The sequence below is a fragment of the Paramisgurnus dabryanus genome, chromosome 3 (assembly GCF_030506205.2).
Source record: "Paramisgurnus dabryanus chromosome 3, PD_genome_1.1, whole genome shotgun sequence".
Lineage (NCBI taxonomy): Eukaryota > Metazoa > Chordata > Actinopteri > Cypriniformes > Cobitidae > Paramisgurnus > Paramisgurnus dabryanus.
This window is the reverse complement of record NC_133339.1, coordinates 38,149,931-38,177,916: the sequence shown is the minus strand read 5'-3', so window position 1 is coordinate 38,177,916 and position 27,986 is coordinate 38,149,931. Positions and strand designations below refer to the sequence as shown.

Below are 27,986 nucleotides of genomic sequence, written 5' to 3'. Positions count from 1 at the left end.
AACAAAAAATGTCATCACAGAAAACAGTAACAAACCATCTGGTAAATTGAGTGTTGTAGAACAACGAGTGAAATCTATGTGTTAGTTCAGATTAAAAATACCTCGCTTTATTATATACAGCTCCACAAGGCAAAACAAAGATCTCACGTAGTCCATCATGTTACACCGGCAGTTTGATTATTGTGACCACCCTGTCCTTTAGTGCACTAGGGGCAGTATGGGAAATGTAATCATTTTCACAAGGCGAATCGAACAGTGTATATGTTAAAGGTGCATTGTGTTACTTTTAAAAAAGACAAAGATGCTAAATAATATACATAACTATATTATCAGTGGTGTATAAGGACCTTACATAATGAACTGAATTGTTTCTATTACCTAAGAACGAGCCATTTTTATCTCCATACACCGCGGGTCCCCTTATACGGAAGTCACCGTCATATCTCTACAGTAGCCCTAAACGTACAAACTGCTCTAAAGAGCGCGTTTCTTCCCTACGTTGTCTCAGACGATGACATGTTTGTCGTGCGACAGCTACCATATGGGTTTTAAAATTGAAGAGTTGTCTGTGGCAATTCACAATCTCACCACTAGATACCGCTAAATTCTACACACACCACCACGTTTCCAAGATGCATTACGATCTAAGCCATCGCACTGGGAGAGAGAGTACATCATGAGACATATTATTTACCATTTTATTTGTTGTTGTTGACACAATTTAATGTAAAGTGGAAGATCTTATTAATTTATAAAAAATAACAGCTTAAAGATAACTATTAGGGCTGAAACTAAATACCCTCATATTAGCTGTGTACATTATGAAACTGATTTTATTTCACCTGTTTTACAAGTTAAAAAAAAATTAAGCGTTCCACATAAGAAGCAAGAATTCCTTTTTCTACGGGTGCATAGGATGATATAGGATGATATAGAAAATACCGGGAAAGACCTTTCCCACTGACACTTACATATTCTATAGATTCATAACTCACACCGATGACTATGTGATGAGGGGCGTGTGAATTGCTGTGTTTAGAGGGGACGGGTCAGGATTTTTAGGTTACAAATCAGAGCCTGAAACTTAGAGCTCTCACACCTCAGATACGACGCTCTGGCATGTTCATTTAGTGGCAAATTTAAATGGCTACTTTCAGGAATTCTCTAGTAAATTGTTTAAAGCAAAGTTTTTAACACGGCATAACTCAACTGTGCAGGATTCAAGGAGTTGCAGACGCTATTTTTGAGGACGGTGCAAGCACGACCGGAAGCTTAACAAAATCAGGGAGAGACTTGTGGACGAACATTGTGTAAAGCTGTCTACGACGCTGGATTCTTGAAAAGAGAGCACAAATGTCACTTGAGCGTGATCACAAACGCAAGACGGCGCACGTGTGCGGTCCTCCGGTTTTTAAAGAAATGCTTTCAGAACACTGCAGGAGTGAGCTTGTTAATCTTTTTTATGCTGTAATATCTGCAAATGCTGATGTGTGCTTGCCGCAAAATTACTGCAAAACTGATGCCGAGCGTGTAACCAACCTCAAGAAAAAAAGAGATGTCGTAAAAAATCTGGACAAGTCTTTTGATAAGATGGTTCAAGTGTCTGTTAACGCCGATGAACCGATCAACGTGTTCATCAAAAAAGCCCTGAATGCTATGTATGAATGTAATGATGAGGAGTTTGGCATTGCTGACATCCTCCTCATGTCTGCATATGTAATAGATGTATGTGTTGCCGTAGCGACAAAGAAAGACCAAATCAATGTGCGTGAAATTGTTGAAATTGCTGTTGACTTTATAATCGACAAAGGTCTTGGCGCATGCACAGACTTTCTATTGTATCTAGACAACATCATAACCTTTGGTGATGATTGAAAACAATGCGAGTTCCTGGGACACATCGTACACCTGAAAACACATTCACTTTTTCACGACCTACCTTTAAACATTTGAACATTGTCTTTTAATTTTTCTTCACCTTCTTTCCATCTATAGGCTGTTTATTTGATAAGTTCTGGTTTTAGCTCTTAGAAAGTTTCTGATAAATGTCTGTGTGAAATGTTACCACAACATTCGGTCATTTGGACATTTAGACATCTTGTTCATACAAAGTGCGACACTTGTTATGTTATGTAAAAATAAAAGTGACTTGCATCAGTATGAAAAGCTAAATTCACATGCATGACCTGATACAAATTTGGTGATTTTGTTACTTGGTGATTTTTACATAGACACACCAGTTACTTTGCATAACCTATATAACTCTATGAATCCTATGCTTCAATAACTGAATCATGCCAGCATTTTTACTCAAGAATTTTAACTTATCAGGACCATTTTAAGCACATTACAATATACCATAATTTATTTACCATTCGTAAAACATGCGTAGTTGCAAAACTACCATTCAGTTAGACTTTACATTTCTAGACTGTGTTTTTTCTCAAAGGTTGCCTATATTTACAGACAACACACTACACCTAAGTGTATCTTAACAATGGCAAACAGGAATACCAACGTTTGCAAACAAGTGTAGTTAAGCACTTTGATTTTTGACATGATTCACAGAAAGCAACAGTGAATCATCAAAACGTTGCTAGTTTTTTAGTTTACGAAAGTTTACATTTTTACTTGCAAACGAACCAGGAACATTATTCATCTGAACACTTTCACCAAACCTATGTCTTTGTTGTATTTATTTAGACAATCTTTTGTTTTCATAGTTTTGATCTGTTCATGTTAAATTTCTTCTGTATATCTTCTAAAGATAAATATGGTCATTGTCCTTGGGTTTTCTCAGATTTCATAAACCTTTGAAACCTTCTTTGTCTTAATGCCATCAATGTATTTATTACTTATCCGTTATTTGCTATACTGTATGTCATATTTTTGAGTTTACACCATTCATTTTTACAGAAAGTTTCAGAAACTCACATTTACATGGAATTACGATACATTTTACTTTTAATGATCTCCAGGAGTGAGTGCTGGTTTAACAGGGGTAAACTGTTATCATGCCACAATCCTGAAGGTTTTTAAGCCAAACAAGAGTCCTTCAACACCTCACACATCATATTGATTTCGTTTAACTAAAAAACTGTAAAATTATGTACAGACCAGTTCAAATTGTAAAAACAGTAGTAAGAAAACGAATAATGTTTAACTAGTACGCTCGTCAGTTAAAGTTTTGTCATATGATAATGATATGATGTTTTATCTTTCAGGTATTTTGGCACAAGTATTTTGGCACAACTGTTTATCCCAATCTTTAATCAGCCATACATGACAAGAGTTTTTTGTTTTTGTCTGAAGCGACATTAAGCATCTAATCTTCAACATCGCACTGTAAATGTATAAAAAATTATACAAACCATCCTTAACACAATATACTGAAGATGCTGTAAAGCGTTTAATCACATGGTACTGATATCACATGATACATTTTCAAACAAATTCAAAGTTACATTTCACTATGTTCGCATCACAATTTACAAGCACTTAACAAACACTGTCTGGTTTAGTCTTATTTTTAAGCGCATTGATACCGTTACACTTGGCATGCACCGCACTTAATGTTGAAAGATTACTCAGTACACGTTGTAATGTTTTAATCACTTGGTACTGATTTTACACGTTTTACATTTTCATAACAATTTATACTCTACTTTTCACCGTCTCCACTGTTTCACAATAACAGATTTAGTAAGTATATACTTCACTATGTTGAGTGCCATTTTTAGAGGTAAGCTGCACATTAACTTGAGTACTGTACTTACTGTGAGTACCGTGTTTTTTGGTATCTGTACTTTACTTTATTATTTTCTAGAGAAAAAAAAATCCTTTAACAACGGTGTTGTTTAATTGTTGTAGCATTTTTGTACGTAGTTCTCTCAATACATTATGCCTCTGAAGCAACCTACTGAATACACTGACTAGTTTGTAGTCAGTGATCTTTGGAATAACGAGCTTGATGAACGATACATACCCTATAGAAATTAAACAAAAACAAGGTCATTAATAAAGGCATCTCCACTTTTTATTTAAAACTATAAAAGTTACACGATAGAAAAAGTCTTACACTCATTTACATTTGAATGAAAAATATCTTACTTTTCACGTCAATATAATTTAAACAGGTACTTGGGTGTCAAAAGTTGTTACTCTGTTTGAGGTTTGAAAGTCAGCGGATGATTTTCGAACACTAATCGGTGATGTCAAAATAGGCAAAGGTGATTATTCGACACAGTGCCTAACAGTGGTCATACTTAATAAAGTCTACTGCAGTTTTCTGAAAAGATTAAACATTTGTTTCATTCTAAATGTTTGTTTGTTTATATCACAGCCTTCAAAACCTAGCCTTTACCCTGTGAGTATGTAAAGTTTTAACTTATGCTAAAATCTTAAATTGGATATTGTCGGTCTTTCATAGCTACAGATTCTATTATGTTAAGTGTAACGATTTAATTATTTTACCTGCCAAGTGACTTATGTCAGGTTCAACAATCACAATAGTTACATTTGGCTTCGCAAAAGAATGCGCGCTGTGACATAACGACCCAAAGAGAGCACGTTGCACCTCTCCTTATCAGTTTACACTGGCCTGGTATAGATGCCGGCATTAAATTCAAAACTCTGCTGTTAGCCTAAGACAACCGCACCCAATACCTACACTCACTATTCATACATACTCGAGTTGCTTGCCGGCTTCAAAACCCGACTAAAGACACATCTCTCAACTATACCCAGACCCTGGAATACTAAGCACTTATTTCTATTTCACCTCTTCTTTCCTCACATATTCTTTCCTATCAATAAATAAAAATTGTTTACAATATGTTAAGTTAACTGAGAGTATAGTTTTTAGAACACTTTTGGCTCTTTTGTTGATTTCATTGCTACTGTTGCTCCTGCTAAATAATGAAATGTAAATGTTATGTGGTCTAACATGCAAGTATAGATGGTTTCAGCAGTAACAACATAAACAAGTGGCTTCGTGGTCTTCACATAACTTCCGGTAAACTCTGCGAAGAATAAATAACAACAAAGTCCTTTTAAAGTGGTTTATATATATATATATAACAAGCAAATAAACAACACATAGATTACAAGGTATTTCTTTAATGGTTCAGTATCTGCAACTAGTCAAAACAATAAATAAACAGAAAACTGCAGTAGACTTTATTAAGTATGACCACTGTTAGGCACTGTGTCGAATAATCACCTTTGCCTATTTTGACATCACCGATTAGTGTTCGAAAATCATCCGCTGACTTTCAAACCTCAAACAGAGTAACAACTTTTGACACCCAAGTACCTGTTTAAATTATATTGACGTGAAAAGTAAGATATTTTTCATTCAAATGTAAATGAGTGTAAGACTTTTTCTATCGTGTAACTTTTATAGTTTTAAATAAAAAGTGGAGATGCCTTTATTAATGACCTTGTTTTTGTTTAATTTCTATAGGGTATGTATCGTTCATCAAGCTCGTTATTCCAAAGATCACTGACTACAAACTAGTCAGTGTATTCAGTAGGTTGCTTCAGAGGCATAATGTATTGAGAGAACTACGTACAAAAATGCTACAACAATTAAACAACACCGTTGTTAAAGGATTTTTTTTTCTCTAGAAAATAATAAAGTAAAGTACAGATACCAAAAAACACGGTACTCACAGTAAGTACAGTACTCAAGTTAATGTGCAGCTTACCTCTAAAAATGGCACTCAACATAGTGAAGTATATACTTACTAAATCTGTTATTGTGAAACAGTGGAGACGGTGAAAAGTAGAGTATAAATTGTTATGAAAATGTAAAACGTGTAAAATCAGTACCAAGTGATTAAAACATTACAACGTGTACTGAGTAATCTTTCAACATTAAGTGCGGTGCATGCCAAGTGTAACGGTATCAATGCGCTTAAAAATAAGACTAAACCAGACAGTGTTTGTTAAGTGCTTGTAAATTGTGATGCGAACATAGTGAAATGTAACTTTGAATTTGTTTGAAAATGTATCATGTGATATCAGTACCATGTGATTAAACGCTTTACAGCATCTTCAGTATATTGTGTTAAGGATGGTTTGTATAATTTTTTATACATTTACAGTGCGATGTTGAAGATTAGATGCTTAATGTCGCTTCAGACAAAAACAAAAAACTCTTGTCATGTATGGCTGATTAAAGATTGGGATAAACAGTTGTGCCAAAATACTTGTGCCAAAATACCTGAAAGATAAAACATCATATCATTATCATATGACAAAACTTTAACTGACGAGCGTACTAGTTAAACATTATTCGTTTTCTTACTACTGTTTTTACAATTTGAACTGGTCTGTACATAATTTTACAGTTTTTTAGTTAAACGAAATCAATATGATGTGTGAGGTGTTGAAGGACTCTTGTTTGGCTTAAAAACCTTCAGGATTGTGGCATGATAACAGTTTACCCCTGTTAAACCAGCACTCACTCCTGGAGATCATTAAAAGTAAAATGTATCGTAATTCCATGTAAATGTGAGTTTCTGAAACTTTCTGTAAAAATGAATGGTGTAAACTCAAAAATATGACATACAGTATAGCAAATAACGGATAAGTAATAAATACATTGATGGCATTAAGACAAAGAAGGTTTCAAAGGTTTATGAAATCTGAGAAAACCCAAGGACAATGACCATATTTATCTTTAGAAGATATACAGAAGAAATTTAACATGAACAGATCAAAACTATGAAAACAAAAGATTGTCTAAATAAATACAACAAAGACATAGGTTTGGTGAAAGTGTTCAGATGAATAATGTTCCTGGTTCGTTTGCAAGTAAAAATGTAAACTTTCGTAAACTAAAAAACTAGCAACGTTTTGATGATTCACTGTTGCTTTCTGTGAATCATGTCAAAAATCAAAGTGCTTAACTACACTTGTTTGCAAACGTTGGTATTCCTGTTTGCCATTGTTAAGATACACTTAGGTGTAGTGTGTTGTCTGTAAATATAGGCAACCTTTGAGAAAAAACACAGTCTAGAAATGTAAAGTCTAACTGAATGGTAGTTTTGCAACTACGCATGTTTTACGAATGGTAAATAAATTATGGTATATTGTAATGTGCTTAAAATGGTCCTGATAAGTTAAAATTCTTGAGTAAAAATGCTGGCATGATTCAGTTATTGAAGCATAGGATTCATAGAGTTATATAGGTTATGCAAAGTAACTGGTGTGTCTATGTAAAAATCACCAAGTAACAAAATCACCAAATTTGTATCAGGTCATGCATGTGAATTTAGCTTTTCATACTGATGCAAGTCACTTTTATTTTTACATAACATAACAAGTGTCGCACTTTGTATGAACAAGATGTCTAAATGTCCAAATGACCGAATGTTGTGGTAACATTTCACACAGACATTTATCAGAAACTTTCTAAGAGCTAAAACCAGAACTTATCAAATAAACAGCCTATAGATGGAAAGAAGGTGAAGAAAAATTAAAAGACAATGTTCAAATGTTTAAAGGTAGGTCGTGAAAAAGTGAATGTGTTTTCAGGTGTACGATGTGTCCCAGGAACTCGCATTGTTTTCAATCATCACCAAAGGTTATGATGTTGTCTAGATACAATAGAAAGTCTGTGCATGCGCCAAGACCTTTGTCGATTATAAAGTCAACAGCAATTTCAACAATTTCACGCACATTGATTTGGTCTTTCTTTGTCGCTACGGCAACACATACATCTATTACATATGCAGACATGAGGAGGATGTCAGCAATGCCAAACTCCTCATCATTACATTCATACATAGCATTCAGGGCTTTTTTGATGAACACGTTGATCGGTTCATCGGCGTTAACAGACACTTGAACCATCTTATCAAAAGACTTGTCCAGATTTTTTACGACATCTCTTTTTTTCTTGAGGTTGGTTACACGCTCGGCATCAGTTTTGCAGTAATTTTGCGGCAAGCACACATCAGCATTTGCAGATATTACAGCATAAAAAAGATTAACAAGCTCACTCCTGCAGTGTTCTGAAAGCATTTCTTTAAAAACCGGAGGACCGCACACGTGCGCCGTCTTGCGTTTGTGATCACGCTCAAGTGACATTTGTGCTCTCTTTTCAAGAATCCAGCGTCGTAGACAGCTTTACACAATGTTCGTCCACAAGTCTCTCCCTGATTTTGTTAAGCTTCCGGTCGTGCTTGCACCGTCCTCAAAAATAGCGTCTGCAACTCCTTGAATCCTGCACAGTTGAGTTATGCCGTGTTAAAAACTTTGCTTTAAACAATTTACTAGAGAATTCCTGAAAGTAGCCATTTAAATTTGCCACTAAATGAACATGCCAGAGCGTCGTATCTGAGGTGTGAGAGCTCTAAGTTTCAGGCTCTGATTTGTAACCTAAAAATCCTGACCCGTCCCCTCTAAACACAGCAATTCACACGCCCCTCATCACATAGTCATCGGTGTGAGTTATGAATCTATAGAATATGTAAGTGTCAGTGGGAAAGGTCTTTCCCGGTATTTTCTATATCATCCTATATCATCCTATGCACCCGTAGAAAAAGGAATTCTTGCTTCTTATGTGGAACGCTTAATTTTTTTTTTAACTTGTAAAACAGGTGAAATAAAATCAGTTTCATAATGTACACAGCTAATATGAGGGTATTTAGTTTCAGCCCTAATAGTTATCTTTAAGCTGTTATTTTTTATAAATTAATAAGATCTTCCACTTTACATTAAATTGTGTCAACAACAACAAATAAAATGGTAAATAATATGTCTCATGATGTACTCTCTCTCCCAGTGCGATGGCTTAGATCGTAATGCATCTTGGAAACGTGGTGGTGTGTGTAGAATTTAGCGGTATCTAGTGGTGAGATTGTGAATTGCCACAGACAACTCTTCAATTTTAAAACCCATATGGTAGCTGTCGCACGACAAACATGTCATCGTCTGAGACAACGTAGGGAAGAAACGCGCTCTTTAGAGCAGTTTGTACGTTTAGGGCTACTGTAGAGATATGACGGTGACTTCCGTATAAGGGGACCCGCGGTGTATGGAGATAAAAATGGCTCGTTCTTAGGTAATAGAAACAATTCAGTTCATTATGTAAGGTCCTTATACACCACTGATAATATAGTTATGTATATTATTTAGCATCTTTGTCTTTTTTAAAAGTAACACAATGCACCTTTAACATATACACTGTTCGATTCGCCTTGTGAAAATGATTACATTTCCCATACTGCCCCTAGTGCACTAAAGGACAGGGTGGTCACAATAATCAAACTGCCGGTGTAACATGATGGACTACGTGAGATCTTTGTTTTGCCTTGTGGAGCTGTATATAATAAAGCGAGGTATTTTTAATCTGAACTAACACATAGATTTCACTCGTTGTTCTACAACACTCAATTTACCAGATGGTTTGTTACTGTTTTCTGTGATGACATTTTTTGTTTTTATGGGGTAAGTGCTATTATATTCTCTGTCATTTAAAGGTAAACATAACGGTAAGCATGCCGGGTTTACAGTGAGCCAAGCAACATGTATAGGTAAGGGTTAAAAATCAACTAGATGTTGGAATCTTTAAAAAGTAAATTAATGCTCAGCCCCCCAAAAAGCTGACTGAAGTTCAGATGTTTTGAGTACAACACAATAAATCAACATTAGTTGGAAATGATAGCAAAGTGAATCTTTATAGTATATACTGATTTATTATTCTTACATTAAGGTGTAATAAAACCAACGTCGCTTTAAGAATATGCCTAGATGATTTTGTGCGGGTATTTCATATGTAAGGATCATCAGTTAGCCTATGTCTTTAGTCTTACTCTTTTATTTGACTATTTTACAATAAAAGTTTACTTTATAAATTGAAGAAATCATGTACCTCGCTTTGTCACCACGAAAGAAGTACATGTTATTCTGGGTAAAGAGTAGTGTGAGTTCAATAGACTTTAAATTTAAATGTGTAAGTAGTTTGATTTTTAACTTCTGTCTTATAGACATTACTAACTAAGAACAGCAGAGACAGAGGCATGAGGGGATCAAAGCACATGATGAAGTTAGATTGTGTATGTTGTGTTCAATGAATGCATCTAATTTGTTTGTCTTGTATGGGGTAATTTGTCAAATATTTTATTAAATACAAAAGCACTAAAAGTTTTAGTGTTTTGGCTAAGGAGTGTGAGCATGTCTCAGGTACTTGTATTTCAGGTGCAATAATAAATACTAGACGTAAACTTGAGTTTTTGAGATTAAAATAAATGTAATTGATAAGTGCTTTATTCTTTAAGTTGATGAGTTCTTTCTGGAAGTCTGAAAACTATACTAAACCTAATATACTAATAACCTAAAGTTAAAAGTCTCAGTTTTTAGACGGGTAATGTTTTGTAATATGTGTCTTTTTGTCTTTACTTATGCTGTACTTATTAATATGATGAAAGCAAAGCAAGCTGCATTAATGCAGGCCCCTTGTATAAACACTGTCCTGCTTTCGCAGGAGGACTGGACATGATTTACTAGTTAAAAAACAAAATATCTCGGCCCTCACACGGGCACTGCCAAAACGATTTACGATTCGGAGTGGAAGCATCTCTCAGGAATGCAACTTTAAGGACTACGATCTGTGTAAGTGGCAGAAGACCATATCTTTGTATTATTGAACAGTTTATTTGAAAAAACATAACTTCTGTTTTGAAAATTGTTGGAAACAGGACATTTAAAAATGACGCCTTGTTTTTAATCTCTAGAGAAAATCCACCAAAATCATCATCTTGACAGAATTCTTGTTCTTTATTCTTTTAGATTGTATTTCATCTGCTGCTGTGAGAAACCATTTTTATTCTGTTGATACTTTTGAACATGTTTTTTAATCAGTCGTATCCATACATAGTGCTAAGATTATTAGAGAAAGTTCATTTTAAACATATTTTCTAATCTTTATATAATTACAGCTTATTTTTACCATAAATATAGCCTAAGAAACCGATATGGCATTTTAAGAAAAGAAAGAACACTTAATTTTTACCAAAAAATTGTATTTAATGAAACTAATCAATGAGAGGATTTCACAATATTTCAATGCCAGCATGGCAGATTATAACGATGTCACGCATTCTAAAAAGGTGCATGTTAAAATTTCAATGCATGTTAAAAGTTAAATTTTTTCGTCGCCGTAGCTAGATGCTCCATGCTATTTCACCATTCACTCACCGGAGTACCGCGCGAGCTGCATGGCCAATCCATGTTTGTGATTGTCGTAACTCTGATTTCCCTGGCTTTTATTAGACGTATCGGGGCCCCCACCTTATATAAATTATGATGGGAGCATGGAATGTGTTTTAATGAAGACCACTTGTGTAAACACTGTTTTTATTGTTTTATCGTAGGAGGACATGATTTAACGTACCCCGGAGATAACCCCTGACGTAAACATGTCAACGTGACGTGGGCGGTCCGGTTAAAAGTTCAACCCAACGTGGGCGGTCCGGTTAAAAGTTCAGTGCTACGTGGGCTGTCGGTTCAAAAGTTCTGAGCAGCGCGGGAGGTCGGTTCAAAAGTTTAGAGCAACGTGGGCGGTCGGTTCGAAAGTTCATCGCGACGTGGGAGGTCCGGTCAAAAGTTCACGACGTGGGTGGTCCGGTCAAAAGTTCACGACGTGGGTGGTCCGGTCAAAGGTTCACGACGTGGGTGGTCCGGTCAAAGGTCAACCCCTCCCTCGCAGGTCAAAAGGTCAGCCCCTCCCTCGCAGGTCAAAAGGTTAGCCCCTCCCCTGAGGTCAAAAGGTCAGCCCCTCCCCTGAGGTCAAAGGGCACCATCAATCATTTTTATGTGACAACGTGTGCCTCATATTTACTACTCATAGCATTTTTTGTCTTTTAAAAAAGTACAAATTGAGAATTGAATCGAATCGTGACCTTAGAATCGAAAATGTAATCGAATCGAGGATTTGGAGAATTGTGACACCCCTAACGCTAAAACATCAATGACACCTAGTAGCTGTTTCAAACCAAATGGTCTTTAAAAGCGAAAATGTTACATGTACAAAACAACTATATACAAACAACTTGACTACAATTATCAGTAGAGCTAGAAAAAACCTAAAAAAAACTAAAAATAAATCACACACAACTGTTCAACCCTCTAAACAATCCAGTGTGTTCAAACAAGATGCCTGTGTAACACCTATGCATACCTTACTTATATAGACCGTCCCTCCAGAAAAACACGATTAAGCGATTGCATGATTCAATGCATAATCAGCCAAAGTTCGCATATTTTTGCGGGGGCCACATTTTTCCAAATACGCCCCACTTTTGCCGTATAAATGACAGATTTCTGGGCGCAACATATGTGGGGCTTGCATGACTTTAATAATCCCCACGTTTTCGTAGCAAAAAGTCACTAATATCTTAGCACAAAGTAAAAAAAAACTGCATTTACTTCACCAGGCGCACCATGTCCCCTGTTGCCATGGGAACGTTATGAAGTGACGTGGTTATGTGACGTGAACATCATTGAAGAGCTGCAAACAGTTTTTGCAAGTTCCCCGCAGGTTTTGCAATGTCCCGCAATTTCATTGCATAAATATCCCGCATATCCCATCGCATTTTTTAAGATAACGTGCCGCAAGAATAAGGATTTTTGCCCGCAACAATAAAAAAAAACTGTTTTTCTGGAAGGACTGTATAGATAATGTCAAAAGAATTAGTCGTATTAGCATTTCAGTTTGTGGCTTGTTTTTGACAGGACAAGTGACCTCTTCCCATTTCCCAGCCTCTCCGAGTTTCCTCTCGGGAGAACAGCTTGCTTTACAACCAGGGAAACGGGCCATATTTTAAGCAGATCCATGACAGAGAGGCTCCAAACTGCATCTCCAATGTGCTAAACAAGTGCCTGATTGTCTGTTGGAGGTCAGTCATTTTCCTGTTAAGTGAGCTAAGAGAGTACTCTCAGTCACAGCGTGCCCAAAAACATGTGATGTTCATCTAAATAGTTTCCAGCATGATATCAGCCTGAATCAGCCACAGAAACGCTTATTGTGCTCTATAGATGAGCACGATGAGCATCATGCAGAACAAAATGTCAGCAGATGGACCATCTTTGTACAACAACGCAGAAAACAGCCGGGGATTGATAAGAGTTCATCTAAAAATTACAAATCAGTTGTTTTCTACTCAACCTCATGTAGCCTGAGACCGGTATACAGTGTTGTGGCATTTTGAAACTGAAGTTACAAGCTACTCGGTTGAACTACATCCGAGTTACTCTTTCAGAATGTGTTTATGATGTGCAACAGGTTAAACATTATATTAAATTGTTATAGTAACACTTTACAGTAAGGTACCGTTAATTAAAAATAGTGAATGCAGAGCTCAACGCAAGCCCTGAGATGTGGCTTTGGATGTGCGCACACACAAATCCTCAAACAAAAAAATGGACATCTCTTTCACGGCAAAGCCTCGAAACATTTGCAAATGTTGTCACTGACCCGATCAGTCAAGTGACAGTTCTGTCAACTGGCCCAAGCATCTTTCACCCCGGGTCGAGCCCTGAAATCAATTAGCTAACATAACAATGAGCAATGTGTTACAGTTTAATCTTTGTTAATAATCAACGCAAATGTTCACTGTTTGTTAATGTTAGTTCATACAAACTTCAAATGTTCATTTGTAGCAGAGATGTGTGTGTTGCTTGTGTAAAAATATAATTAATCAAACTCAAATATTTTTTGAATGATTGAGTCAAAACCAAAAAGTGTTGATCTACTATGATGATCAAAGAAAGATGAGATTTAAGTGATACAATTAACATATTTACTACAGGGGGAATTTAACTATAGATGTGTTAGCATAAGGAACGCTCTTGTAAATATTAAATGATACTGATTACATTACATAACATTATTTAGATAAAACAATAAAAACATAAACATTTTGGAAACTTGTATCACTGTGCTAAAAATATAAGGAAGATTCTGGACAGTGTTAGCTTCTGAACTTCAAAGTTTATCTTATCTGCCTCCAAAAAAGCAACAATAGTCCACAAAGGACAGCAAAGACTCCATCACATCCGGCTCAAGTGAGCCGAGGGTCAGAGGTCACAGTTTTGCTTATTTGAGGAGTGAGGGAAGGAAGTGCGTAGCGGACAAACTGATGAGATCCAAATGGGAGAAGGAAATGCACTCATGTCTGAAACTCTTCTCTACTTCCTTCAGCCAAATCCACGGAAACAACACGAGCCGTTTTTAATATAAAGCACTGATAAGTTCGTGACACGCCTGTCCATGATAAACCAAGCAGCACGTCACACATTGTCTACACACAGAACATAACAGATTTTCTTATCGCTAATGCAAACACTTTTACATCACTTCCTGTAATATTACAAAATTTTCCGGGCTTCACAAAAAATGCTTATTTCATCACTAAAAAAAAATCCAAGATGTCACAATTTCCTTAGAAAGTTTTCTTTTTACTGAACGGTTATTCCACATCACAAATAGAGACTTCCTCTAAAATGTGGGGCCACATTTTCTGGTTTAACAGGATATAGCATGTGTCTGATTTTGCATTTGCCTGTTTAATACCACACAGATTGCTGTATTTTAGTACCCCGCCAAAAATTACACTCAGTTTTGGGGAAGTTTTAGGGCACCATATGACTTTGGCCTCGTGCCCTCACATGACACAGATGAAGCAATTCACAAAGCACAGAGCAGAGGCAAATATCTGCCCACTCCTTAAAAAACGTTATTATTAAGTACACATCTCTATTGTACATAAAAAAACCTAAAGAAATCAGCTATTAGTGGGGACATCCAGCTACTCATCTTGTTTCAACATCTGATCTTCTATTATCCCATGCAGCTTCTGATGGCAAAGATAATGAGAAAGGAAATAATCTTATCGGAAACCCGATTCCTCCCTTTTATGTGTGCAGTGCAAATGCACATATGCATGGCAATAAGCGCATACCAGCTGCGCAGGTGCAGCTGATCATCATGAAAACAATGGGGGAAGCAAACAGTGAGCTTGTGGTTTAGACAAGTGGTCTTACCTGGGGGATATGCATCTGGGTTTATGCACAGTTTCACTATCGGTCAAAATTTTACCACAGTGAGAATCTAAGAAGTTTGCTTTGTGTAAGGATGTAAGACAGCAGCTTGCTTTTGATACCACCTGCACGATTTCTAACCCACAAAACCACAATGTCTCTGTTAAAAGGCTTTGAAATGAAAAGCGTCAACTGTTTTCTTTTTTTTATTCCTGCTCACCTCAAGTTTCTGCAGAAAAGATATCTTTGAAAATATCAAAAAAGTTTGCAATTAAATTACCATATGTGGGTGATTCAAAAAATTTTAACCATTTCAAATCTGCAATACTTTTCATAGGGGCTGTTTACACTTGGTATTAAGATGTGTTTTCATCGATCGGATCACAAGTGGACGAGAGAGACACATAACGTTTACACCTGGTATTTAAATCCGTCTCTTTTGTCCACTTTCGACCACTTCTGTCCTGATACTGTGAGGGGACGGTCCGTGAGACGGTGGGCGAGTCTCTCTGCTGTCATTCAATAATTATGAGTTTATATGGATGCAAACTAATCCACTAACTAGTCCACTGCTTGTTTTGCAAGTAAACATGCTGCACAGAGTTTTGTACGTGTGTGTGTTAGAGCTTTCTCTGAATTTTCAGCGCAATTGATGAAATAGGATCGCGCAACTTTCACGCTTTCAAACCGAAACTACGGAGAACACCCACAGTAGTTTTATCAATGAAAGGCTAAAAATAGCGCTGTTCACCGTATGTTCACGCCAGAAGTAAAAAAAGACGAAAATTTTTTGTTTAATACCTCAGATTAGATAAATGGGAGGAGAGAAGGCGGTCGCGTGTGGCTGTTCGAACGCATTCAACCACATTGCGTTCCGCAGCTCCAAAGCGATCCGATCGAAAGTGGTTTCGACTACCTCTGGATGTGGTTGAAAGTGGTCGAAAGTGGACGCGTTCAAAACGTTTTGAACACCGTTTACACCTGGCATTAACGTCATCCACTTGTGATCCGATCGACAAAAACGCATGTTAATACCAAGTGAAAACCTGTTGTCTTGTTAAGAAAAAGCAGCAATAAAAGACCAGATTTCCATTCATGACTTCAGTAATTGGGTGATTTTCTCAAGCATCAGACCATAACAATTTCTTGAATGCTACAGGAGCCAAACGGGCCACATTAATAAAGCCTGTCATCTCTTTTATAGTCATACGGTTCTGATGGTAGCTTGGCCGGGTTGTTCATTTTCAGTCAACCGTATAAATGTTGTTCTTAGGGATCTAGGCGAGTGGTTTACTACGATGTCTGTCAAATTTCTGCGGCTTTGTGTGCACTTAGGCTGGAGAGATGACCTTGAATGTGTCGACAACACACAGTCAGGGTGGGGGAATGGAGGAGACGCAACGGAGAAGAAAACAGCAGGGAGAAAGGGTGGGTGAGGTATTAACAACAGCAGCTCCATTCAGTCAGGCTTGGTTTCCTTCCTTTAAACCTCGCATAGATAAGAGCAGGCCAGGTGAATGCCAACATTTAATCGATAACTAATCAGGCCTCATGAATTGTTATGAATCAATATTTCACATAACAGTTGCATCAAATCTATACAAACAGTATGCAGATGCATTGCATAAAAGTGGATCCTAAATGAATTTATCACGCACTTAAATATTGATAACTATTGATTTATGATGTTGTGCACAGACTGATATGGCAGAAGAGTGGCTAGCCAACGATTTTTAGTCAATTTTTTTTATTATTGTTTACATAGTACATAAAGTTCAGCACAAAACCTGCTTCCCATCAGATTTACGCTTTATGACAGAATTCTTCAAAGAAACTAAAAATATTTTTAGCACTAGCAAAATAAATGGAAAAGTATTTAAGGGAGTGCTACTAAAACAGTCCACCATCTCCATCAGCAGTATGATTTCACGACATATGTCATAACTTATGGGCGGGCATCATTGCTTATGTGGAGTATCAAGATTTGCACTATACACCAGTGTGCGGCTGTGGACAGAAAAGCTGTGAACAGACTGAAAGTGCATTTGTCAGCAGCACTGTAAATGAAAGTGTAAGGTGCTGTGATGAGTCTGCAGTTGTGCATGGCATGCGTGTGCGAATCTGGGCTGCATTCCAAAGCAGCGATTTAAACACCTCAATCACTGATTTATTTTTATTGTGGATCCTAATTCTTACCTAGACATGACAACTCGGTTCCCCTTTCTCCTGTTTTTGTTTCCTGAAAGGAAAAGCCTCTTAGGCTGGATTTACACTGCAAAATCTTAATGACCAATGCTAATTTGTTGCCTGTATCCGCTTTTTTTGTTGTTGACCCGCTTACATCATCTTTTAAAAGCGACTTGTAGCCAATATCAACATTTACACTAAACACTTGGCAAAACAATGAGAGGTAGGCATACTGACCCAGAACAGCTTAAACAACCGAGGAAGTAAAACATTGCAATATGCACAGATAAAGAGAAAATGATTATACAATGTTTACTAGAGCCCGACCGATTTATCGTTTTGCCGATTTTATCGGCCGATATGAGCCTGTCGCAGATATATCTGTATCGACATATAAGCCGCAGATATGAATGTTTTTTTACAGAAAACATTAAATGCTTTTGAAAGATGTAAGTATTTGTTTGTCCAGCAGAGCGCACTCTATTGGTTGCTAATGGCGACCCAGGTCACTCACTGTAGTGACACCAACCAACCCCCCTTCAGTTCAGTCAATGGCTGTTTCTCAATTCTACGAATGCAAAGAACGGACTTGCGTTCTCGTGGAGACTGGTCTTGCAAGGCGACCTTGGAAGAACAAACTCAGAAGATTGCGAGAACACAGATCGCACTTGTGAGAATTGAGATGTGTGCGATCTTCCTGCTGGTCACGTGACCTCCCCAGATTTCAACGCGCAAGTCTGCATTCGAAGCATCCTCGATATCAAGAACTCATCCGGGTATTTTCACGCGTCCTCTGTACTTGCGTTCTTGAGAATTGGAAATGAACTTCGACTGTTAATGATGACGTAGAGTGAGGACACAAGGACGCAAGATCGCTGAAGAACGCATATTGAGAAACAGCCAGTCTCTCAGTTCAGGTTGCGACAGCCACACGGTGTCTTCACAACATGTTTACACCTGGTATTAAGACACGCTTTGTTTGATTGTATTATAAGTGGATGAGAGAGACACATTCCCGTTTACATTTGGTGTTTTTAATCCGTCTCTTTTGTCCACTTGCGATTTTTTTTAAAACACAAGCGGGAGAAATTACGCGAGGCGGAGAACTGACCCCGGATTTCCACCGACTGCGGAACGGCGGCGGAGTCAATCGGTTTCCATTCAAGTCAATGTGTGTATTTCCACTAACTGCGGCCATCTGCAGCTCTCCGGAACAAACACGCAGAGCTTCTATTTTTGCCGGATGCCGAACAGCTCTGCAGGGCGGAGCCATGACTATATCGCTTGATCATACCTGAATTCGCGAAATCTCATGTTGTGATCTGGGCTGGTTTGTAGAAATGTCATAATTTTACGTCATAATGGGCGGAGACAGAACTAGATATCGCGTGATCATCACGTGAATTTGTGAGACCTCATGGGTCCTCGTCACTTCAGCACGCAGCAGCTCTGCAACAAATACAGAACTGGTGGGTATTGGCCAGGGGGGCAGGTTTCATTTTTCATTGCTTAGCGAACCCCCACCTGCTGTTAGCATCCCATTGACTCCCATTCATTTTGGCGTCACTTTGACAGTGAATAACTTTACATCTGAGGCGTTTAAAGACTCCATTTGTCCATTAATTATTTCTAAATCTACACGAAAATGTATAAAAGGCTCCATTACCATGTATCTTACGTTATGACCCAGTAGAAGCAATTTTTGTAATAATGTGCTAACGATTGCGTCATAACCTGCGACTCTCTGTCGCACAGTAGAGAAATTACCGTATCGACATGAAGAGAAGCTCGTAGGCAATCTTTTGCTGTCTATGAGGCAATCGGGTGGACGTGAAGGCATAAAGTCAAGGGAGATTATTAATCTAAATACTTGCCAAAATTTGCTCCTGTTCACCCTCGCCGTCTCTGCAAGATTCTGTGGGTGATTCAGATTTCGCGTGGCACGGCTATTAGAAGACTTACAATTGTCAGACAGGTTGCTCACGTGACATCTATGTCATTAAGCTCAGTTTGAGTCTGCGCAGTACGCTCGACCCCCAGGAAGTGCGTGCTTCTAATTGACTTCACTTGTATCCGTTGAATCCAATGGGGTCGCTGTGTCCATTTCTTTTACTGTCTATGGTACTGGCCGACGACGAGTCGTAACCCAGCGGAGCCGATCTGCAGCCGCTCCACAGTTGGTGGAAATCCGGGGTCACGTTTAAACTAAAGCGCAGTCTGTGGGAGTAGCTACTTGTGTTGTTAGTGAACATGCTCATTTCAAGTCAACTGATTAAATAAGCTTGCGCAACACGTTCGTGGGTCATATCCAAACTGTGCCACATGAGACAAAAAAAATAAATAAATCGGAGGCACTTCAGTCATTCAATGTAAATGGGGCCTTACACTCCATGGGTGTGCATTTCAAATATTGCATGATCCACCAACTGCACATTTAAAGAACTTTACATCATTTGGCAAGCAGACTACAATGCCAGGGAATGACTAATGGAAAAAAAGTTTTGGCTGGTTGCTTCCCTATGTGGCATCAGGAAAGTTGCCCTCAATGCTTAATATAACATTTATGCATTTGCAAAACGCTTAGTGACTTACAATGCATTACAAAACATAAATGTTATCATTGTTTGTGTTCTCTGGGAATGAACCCACGACCTTTTGCGCTGCTAAAACTGAGCCAAAGAAACACATCTGCAACTCGCATGATAGTGACATCATGAGTTATATATTGTTTTGAGTCGGGAAACCACCATAAATTCCACAAAACCTGGAAACTTTTATTGATTGTGCAATATATTCACACTAACCTTACAAAAATCTTCTTGACAGTTATAATTTCTCATCATCATGGATCCACCTACTCCCAAAAGGCCACTGAAGTCACCCAGCAGCACAAAGCACAGCCACTGTCTGCTAGTTTAGAATCTAGACTGGTTTGATTTTCACCCTAGACTTCATGTGACTTCAAGTTTCTGCTGAGGACAGACAAACAGCCTCATCCCACTGATGCCACACTCACTGTATGCTAAAGATAGAGATGGAGGATCCGGACGACCTATTTAAAAGAGATTCTTCAACCTCGCTGTAATAATATTAGCACACAGGCCTAACCAGGAATGAACTGGGTTTAAAAAACAGCTCAAGACTATTGTCCGCTGTATTATATACAGCACAGGCAATTACTAAAAAGTTGTCCAATAAAACGCAATTTATTTTCAATCAGCGAGGTTGTGGGAACTTTGACCTAAATGGGCCGAATTTTCTAAACTTTAGCTCTCTATCCAAATTCAAGTTTGTATATTTACTTTGTCCTCTTTAACTGGCCCACAAGTCAAACCAACCCACCAGAAATGTCCCAGTGGTCCATAAGACCCATCTATCCTTGGGCCTAACTGTATTCTGCCAGATGTTTTCTATAGGCCTCAAAAGCAAAGAGATTATTTTGCAAGTGGGGATACTTTTAGCAAACATCTAAGTCCATCTAAACCAACAGTCTAAATCAATAGGCTAAAGCGGGCGTGTCAACTGAAGACATGGATCTGGTTTCCTTAACAATAGCGGCTTTTAACGAAGCGTTTAGCAATCTTATTACAAAACTTACACAAATGCAAGTCTGCAGTGATCAAAGCCCTTCCTGTGCAAACACCCACAACATTCTTACAGCCTTCCAAATTACCCACGCCTTACACTTCATCATTTTATACCACCAACACAGCTTCTGGACTTAATAAAAGTCTGCACCGACTGGCCGCCCAGTTTGTTTTTGTAGCGTACCTTCCAACGACAGACAGTATGGAAAAACTAAAAACAGCTCCACATGTGAAATTCCACAACCTTTTATGCTCACTGGTGTTGAATACAGTTATTTAATTATGGCAGCAATTTGCATCGGGCAGGGCTGTTGGCAGAATGAATTTTAGTCTGATCTATAGGCGCTAGTGGTTCAGCTAAATAGCCCTGCAGCAATACATTATATTTGTACTCACAGTGTAATACATACAGTAACAACATGCACTCTCAAAAATGCTGTGGATGCAGCGAAGTATAATCTGTTGGTTCTGACTAAATCAAACAACTCTCTCTTGAGAGTTACAAGACACTGACGTTACATTATCAGAGAATATTTCGACTTGCACACACAACACAAGCAATCAATATGTGAAAGACCACAATTTGTTCCCTCTCACCACAAGCATCTCACTATGAATTATAGCATTTGTGCCTTAAAAATATGGATCTTGATTGGTCAAAACAATACTCCAGCCATGATGATAACATAAACATTACAGTAACAGGAAATGTATCGTAAATAAACACTTATTAACTACTGTGTATATCCGGCCTGACCTTACAGGAATTCTTAAGTATGTTATGAGGTGGCTAAGTCATATGACTTTATACAATAATAATATAACTTAGTTATAATATATAATTATATAATAATTTTGGGCAAATGGCAACCAGCGCAGAATGAGAGGCACGCACGCTTCATAAATGCAGCAAATGTAATAACGTATCATACATACAGCATAACAAGTTTTATATATCATTTAAAATCAAGACATCCTTAAAAACATGCAACATATGAGAAAGACATGGCGATTCTGGGTACTTGTATGCTGAATGCTCATGCACGGAGAGCATGCATGTTTATAGATGAGAAGAGGAACGAGGAAGAGCGATGGCAACATACTGATTAGCTGGCCAATCAGAGACACAGCGCTTTTCAAATCGATGAGTTTTGTACAAAATCAATGCGTTTGCGGAAAGCAGTATATCTGGAGCTACAAAATTGTATGGTATGTGGAAAATAAGGTGTTTTTTAATTAGGGATGCACCGATACCGATACTGGTATCGGCCGCGATACCACATTTTCTTAAGTGCTCGTACTCGTTAAAAGTCCCCCGATACCTGAAATCGATACCACGGCCTGAGAAATGTCTATGTTTGAGCGGCGTGTAAGGGGTTAATGCCTCTTGTGTTGTCCAAACAGGCAGAGTTTACAACAAACTGGAAAACTAGTCCTTTGTTGTTTTGTTAAATTATATGACTAAAGCTGTTACCTGTAAATTTAAATCATGTTTTTTTATTAAGTTCTCGGTATCGGCAAGTCCTGAAATGCAAGTACTCGTACTCGTACTTGTATTCCAAAAAAGTGGTATCGGTGCATCCCTATTTTTAATCATAAACCATGTGAACACTCTTCCAAGATTCTTTTATTTGGTCGAATGTAAATTGTTAGTTTGAACAAATCAGATAGCTATCCAATTAGAGAAGTGACCAGTGAGGTGTAAAAAGGCCCTACAATGCCTGCTGGAATATAAAAATTAAGTGTTAATATTTTTAAATAAATATAGTAAAAATGGCATTCTATAAATGAGGGCTGGGTATCGATTCAGATGTTCCAGATCAATTCAATTTCGATTCACAAACTATCAAATCGATTTTGATTCTTGGTTCGATTTTCGATTTAATACAAATAGTATACTATATTTATAAAAAAGAACAGTGAACATAAGTTTACAAGTGGGTAATTAATAAAATAAGAGATAAGGAGCCACAAACCTGTATATTAAACTCCTTTATTTAAGGTACACTTGGGTACATTAAAACAGAACCCATCTCTATTAATTTTCAAATGCATTTATGTTAAATACAATACAATTTTGATGAAAGATAAAAAATGTATGCTGAAAAAAGTCAGAACAGTCACATTTCTTGATCAAAGAGGATCAGGTTATTTTATTAGTAAAAAAATCGATTCCTGGCCTTTGAGAATCGATTTTTAATCGACCACTTAAAAAACAACAACTTTTAATTGAAAAATCAATTTTTTTTTGCCCAGCCCTACTATAAATATTACTGTACTTATGCAGTGTCTAAGAAAATTTGCAAATAATAAAAAACATGATTTTCGGTTGTTCAGTATTCAGCTGAGTGTTTCATTTTATTCTGCTTCGACCAAGACTTTTCCTTTCGACGCTTCCCTAATATAAATCATACAAAAACATATGATTAGGAAAAAAACAATAATGAAGCCCCACCTCTAAACAGAATATCACCGGGGCTAAAAGCGGATCGTACTAAAATGTACGAAAGATTGTACGAATTCATAGAAATTAGCAATTTAGAAAAATAGTATATCACTGCGCAGTCCTCGTAGAGGTCATATATTAACCTAAGTTTACATGTCAGGGAATATATCTTTTGAGCCTTTCGTACCTTATTGCTAAAGCATTGGTGGCAGCCTGTCTTAACTCTTTCCCCGCCAATGACGAGATTTTCCGTCTTTCCGCAATACCGCTAGTATCCTTCCGCAACTTTTTAAACCCGGAAGTATTGCCCTATGGCAAGCGGCTGCATGTCCGTGTCTGTTTTAAAGATCGCTCTGAATGGGAACTCTATGAAAAGTTCATCACAAAAATGGAATTATCTCTGCTTTTTGCTCAAAATGTGGTGTTTTTGCAGAAACCTACTCATATTCAAAAGCTGATTACAAAAGAACCACTTGAAAGCAGAGGGTCTGTTCTTTCATTTGGTATATTGTATGTTTATATATTTAAAGAAGAACACTTTCTGGAAGGCATTAAACTTTGGTGAAAATCATGAAAAACGCTGGCGCTGGCTGGCAACTTTTTTTTAAAACGCTGGCGGTGAAAGAGTTAATGGTTAATATAATGACACATTCCAATCAAAGCGCAACTATAGAAAAAGTTTTTGTCTAAGAGGCTGTTTACACCTGTATTAATATGTGATCCAATTGACCAAAACGCAAGTGGACGATGCTAAATACAGGTGTAAACGGGGTAGGGCTGGGTATTAGCAAGGGCCTCACGGTATGATACATATCACGACCCATGATGCAATTTATCACGGTACGATACAGTACGTTGCATGTTGCAATACTTTTCTTTTTTCAATAAAAAATTTAAAAAAAAAGAGCTGATTTTTTTTTTAGTTTTTTTTAAACCCAAAGTGCTTCCACACGTCGGCTTTGAAAGCTGCAGATGTTTTTACTTTTTTTGCCATTTTCTCCCTTCCGCTATCTTCTGAGACATTGGTCGAAAGGCCGTATACTGTATGACAGACAACTGGACAGTGACAACAAAAGCAGCGGCGGAGGAGGTCGTTTGACGCACACAGAGGGATTTTAAAATTTCAATAGTAGAGATCGAAATATCGATACACTATCGTGAAAAAAACTATCATGATAGTTAGCTGTATCGATATTTTTGCAAAGCCCTAAAATGGGGTGTGAAACGTTTGGAGCTCATCCACTTTCGACCACATTCAGAGGTATTCGAAAAAAAAGCATTTGACCGGATTGCTTTGGATGATGAAAACAACAACAACTCCCATCATTCCACTGTCCTTCATAACGCCATTAAGCTTAATCTTTGTTATTGTTCTGAAATTGCAACCTCTAGTGCTTAAATCCTACATATTGTGCATTTAAACAATATTTATATAGAACTATCAGGAACTATATTGACCCACTTTAAGATACTTTCAAGAGATCTCTTTGTGTCAAAAGCTGTCAAACTAGTTAGATAACATCTCTCACTGCAGGCGATACTGTTGCATCAACTTTTCAATGTAATAAGTTGGTTTTACACGTTACAGGAAGAACTCAATTGCATCACAGAGCGCCTTTTTTGAATATCAACACTCAATTTCCATTCCCATTCAAACCTTTCTAGTTGTTGCTCTGGGACGCTAAGCTCTTTTATAATAAACCTTGAGAGCATAATTAACTTCTAAAGTCTACTTGGTTTTTTATGTGCCGATTTCATGACATGTGTTAAATCTGCATGGGAACTCAGGCTTACATATTACATTTTATACATCACAAACGCCTCCCTGTCTGAACTCCCACTGGTACTCACATTCACTGCTCATTTACCAATGGCTGCTGTCGATCATGTTGCTGAAAATGAAAACTTTTATTGCAAATTAACAATTTAAAGGCACACAAGGCAAGTCGGAGTATTATTTCTCTACTAGCTCCCCCTAGTGTCTGGGAGTAAATGCGTTCTATATCTAAGACTATACGAGACTGAAGGACACCGGGTCGGATACAGCGAACTTGCAAGTGGGGTATTCTTCCTACAGACGGTAGGGGCGGGCGAGAGAGTCTTCATTCGTCATGTAATGAGTCATTTAACCATATACCGACTTACGAAGATGATTTATTAAAATAAAAATGCTGCCTTGTGTCCCTTTAAGACACAAGTCAGTGTGAATGCTACTTTAAATGTGAAGTGATTCAAAAACGGCAAAAAACTAGGAAGTGTTTCATCTTAAGGCAGCAATAAAACAATAACTACTATCCAGAGTCATGAAGTTTCAGCAATTGCTAGAAAGCAAGCATACCTGCTAGCAGAAGGAGATAGAAAATATATAATTGTAATGAAAGTGATCCATTCTTAGCTAGACAAGTAGACATTCAGTCAGACAGACACACACTGGCTTGTGACTCATTAACACATGATAACCCGTCTCCATTTCTTCTAGCCACCTGCAGCACCTGCCTACTTGAAAACCAACCGTACCTCTGTACAGTGTCGACCTAAAGCCCAGTTGGAGCACACCTGCGACGCTTAATGATAACAGTCAATTGAAGCCCTTCTTAATCTGGCGTGTTACATCATCTTGAATGATGATCCCCTGAATGGGATAATGTTTCGAAAGCACCACAAACACAAGCTGGAGTGGGACTTGGAGATGGGCCAGGGGTGCTTCATACAACTACGTTCAGCACAAACTCAATATATCACTGGTTAGAATAGAAACTGTCACACTCCAAATAAAATCTCTTGTATATGTGCATGTAAAAACACAGGTTAGGTTTCACAGTGGTACTCATTTAGGCCAGTTAATGCCTCTTCAAAATAAATAAGCATGGCCTGAAGCCACACTAAACGCCTAAATGACAAACAAGAAGGCTAAAACCTTAACAGAAAGGTCCTACAAAAATGTCGTTTTTAAAGGCCCCATAAATGTGAACTGTGACTGATAATATTTTTTGGCCATGCAATTCACCATCTGCATTAAGTAATAAAAATCATGCAATTAAAGTAGATAAACAAGTACATACTGTATATATGTGTGTACTTTCCTAAACCATAAGGAAGTACGTAAACAAAAATCCCGCCTGAAAACTCACTGACTGACTGAAAAGCAGGACATCAATATGGTGTAATATTACAATGAACAGTGGAAAAATGAATTGCTATTACTCGAGTATTGCATTACTCAAGGCGGCTCAATACAGTTTGGGTGTAAATAGGCTAATAAATGTAAACCATAATTATTAAAGACAAACTTGGGCTCTCTGAATACATATGCAAGCATAGCTGCATTTATACACACACACAAGACTTGTAAAACGCAATAGGTTTGCAATATACCATACCACGATTAAATAATTAAGCTAATTTCACTGTGTAAAATGCAGTGTGTGTATGCAGTCGTAAACACAGAACGGCGCGCGCCTCTACGAGACACTAACGTCTCGTGATAAAAAAACAACCGCTACGATCAAGTTAAAGTTCGGCTATGTATGGTATGCCTTAAAGAACCATAATATCATCTGAAGATAGTACGGCTACTAAATATTAAATGACCAGGAAACCGTATATTTTCGTACATTACGTGTACATACCATACATATGTATGACAGATGGGTGCATAGTTTCAATCTCGCGAAGCTCTGCGGTAAATTACACCGGTATGTTCACAGCATTGTCATACATTAATAACCCACGGAACGAAAACTAAAAATGAAACCTTACGAAAGAGTACATACCCTTATACAAGTCACGAGCACTTTAGCAGTCGACGGGAAAAGGTTAATAGCTGATATCTCCAGATCCGTGCTGATAACCGATGCTGTATATATTTATTGCATTTCGTCCAGCGTTTAAGGAGGGCAAGCGAATGTACAGCTGCAGATGTCAACTATCTCAGGCTTTGGGCTTTCGACGATTAAATCCAACGTTAAGACATTATACAGCAGACCGATGTGTGTTTCCCACGCAGCGCGCAGTACATTCCCACGCACTCACGACACGGAGAGCTACCAGCTCGGGTAACTTTAGTTTTGGTCTGCCGGTAATTCAGTTTCACAGACTGCGAGCCCCGCCCGTAACGACCGAGAGTCGGTCAAGTGCGTGGCCGATTGGTGCGCGCACACACACGTTGGGAGGCGCGGAGACTCGGCGCGCGTGTGTGCGCGTAGACGTGACTAAGCAGGGAAGTCGAGTATATGGTTTAAAGACACAGGCGCCGTTTTAAATTTTTAACATTACACTTTTTGAGTTTCCCCAAACTACTTATAAAGTCGTGAGATACTGTTTATGACTGTTTTTATTTAGTAGTTTTACAGAGGCGCAATATAATCCCACAAAAATACTTTAGTAACTATAGTAACGCTATAATCGTAATATACTGTAGTATATTATAATTAGTATAATATAATAATATATTATAAATAATATTTTATACTACAGTATTCTGTTATTTTGACTATTGCATTGATTATTTGTAGTCAATACTGTAGTACACTTTACTGTAAGGTTCAAAAGACCTTAAAAGTTAAATACTAATATATTTTTTCATATGAGAAAAACAGACATTTTTTCATATGTTTTCATAAACGGTAACAATGACAAAGAAAGTCATTTGGATAAGGCGTGTTTGTCAGGCTTTAGGGGGTGTAAGTTAGATGAGCTCATGATAAGAAGTTCAT

At 37.7% G+C, this 27,986-nt stretch overlaps 1 protein-coding gene across 2 annotated transcripts in view; it reads right to left on the bottom strand.

Moving 5' to 3' along the window:
- The window catches only part of rhbdf1a (rhomboid 5 homolog 1a (Drosophila)), a 66,285-nt gene extending 38,827 nt beyond the window's left edge, over nucleotides 1-27,458 (bottom strand). For both annotated transcript variants that reach the window (XM_065251118.1, XM_065251194.1), the window contains exon 1: nucleotides 27,045-27,458. The gene's annotated coding sequence lies outside the window, so the exon portion shown is untranslated. The remainder of the gene's footprint in view (nucleotides 1-27,044) is intronic.
- Between the last annotated feature and the right edge of the window lie 528 nt (nucleotides 27,459-27,986).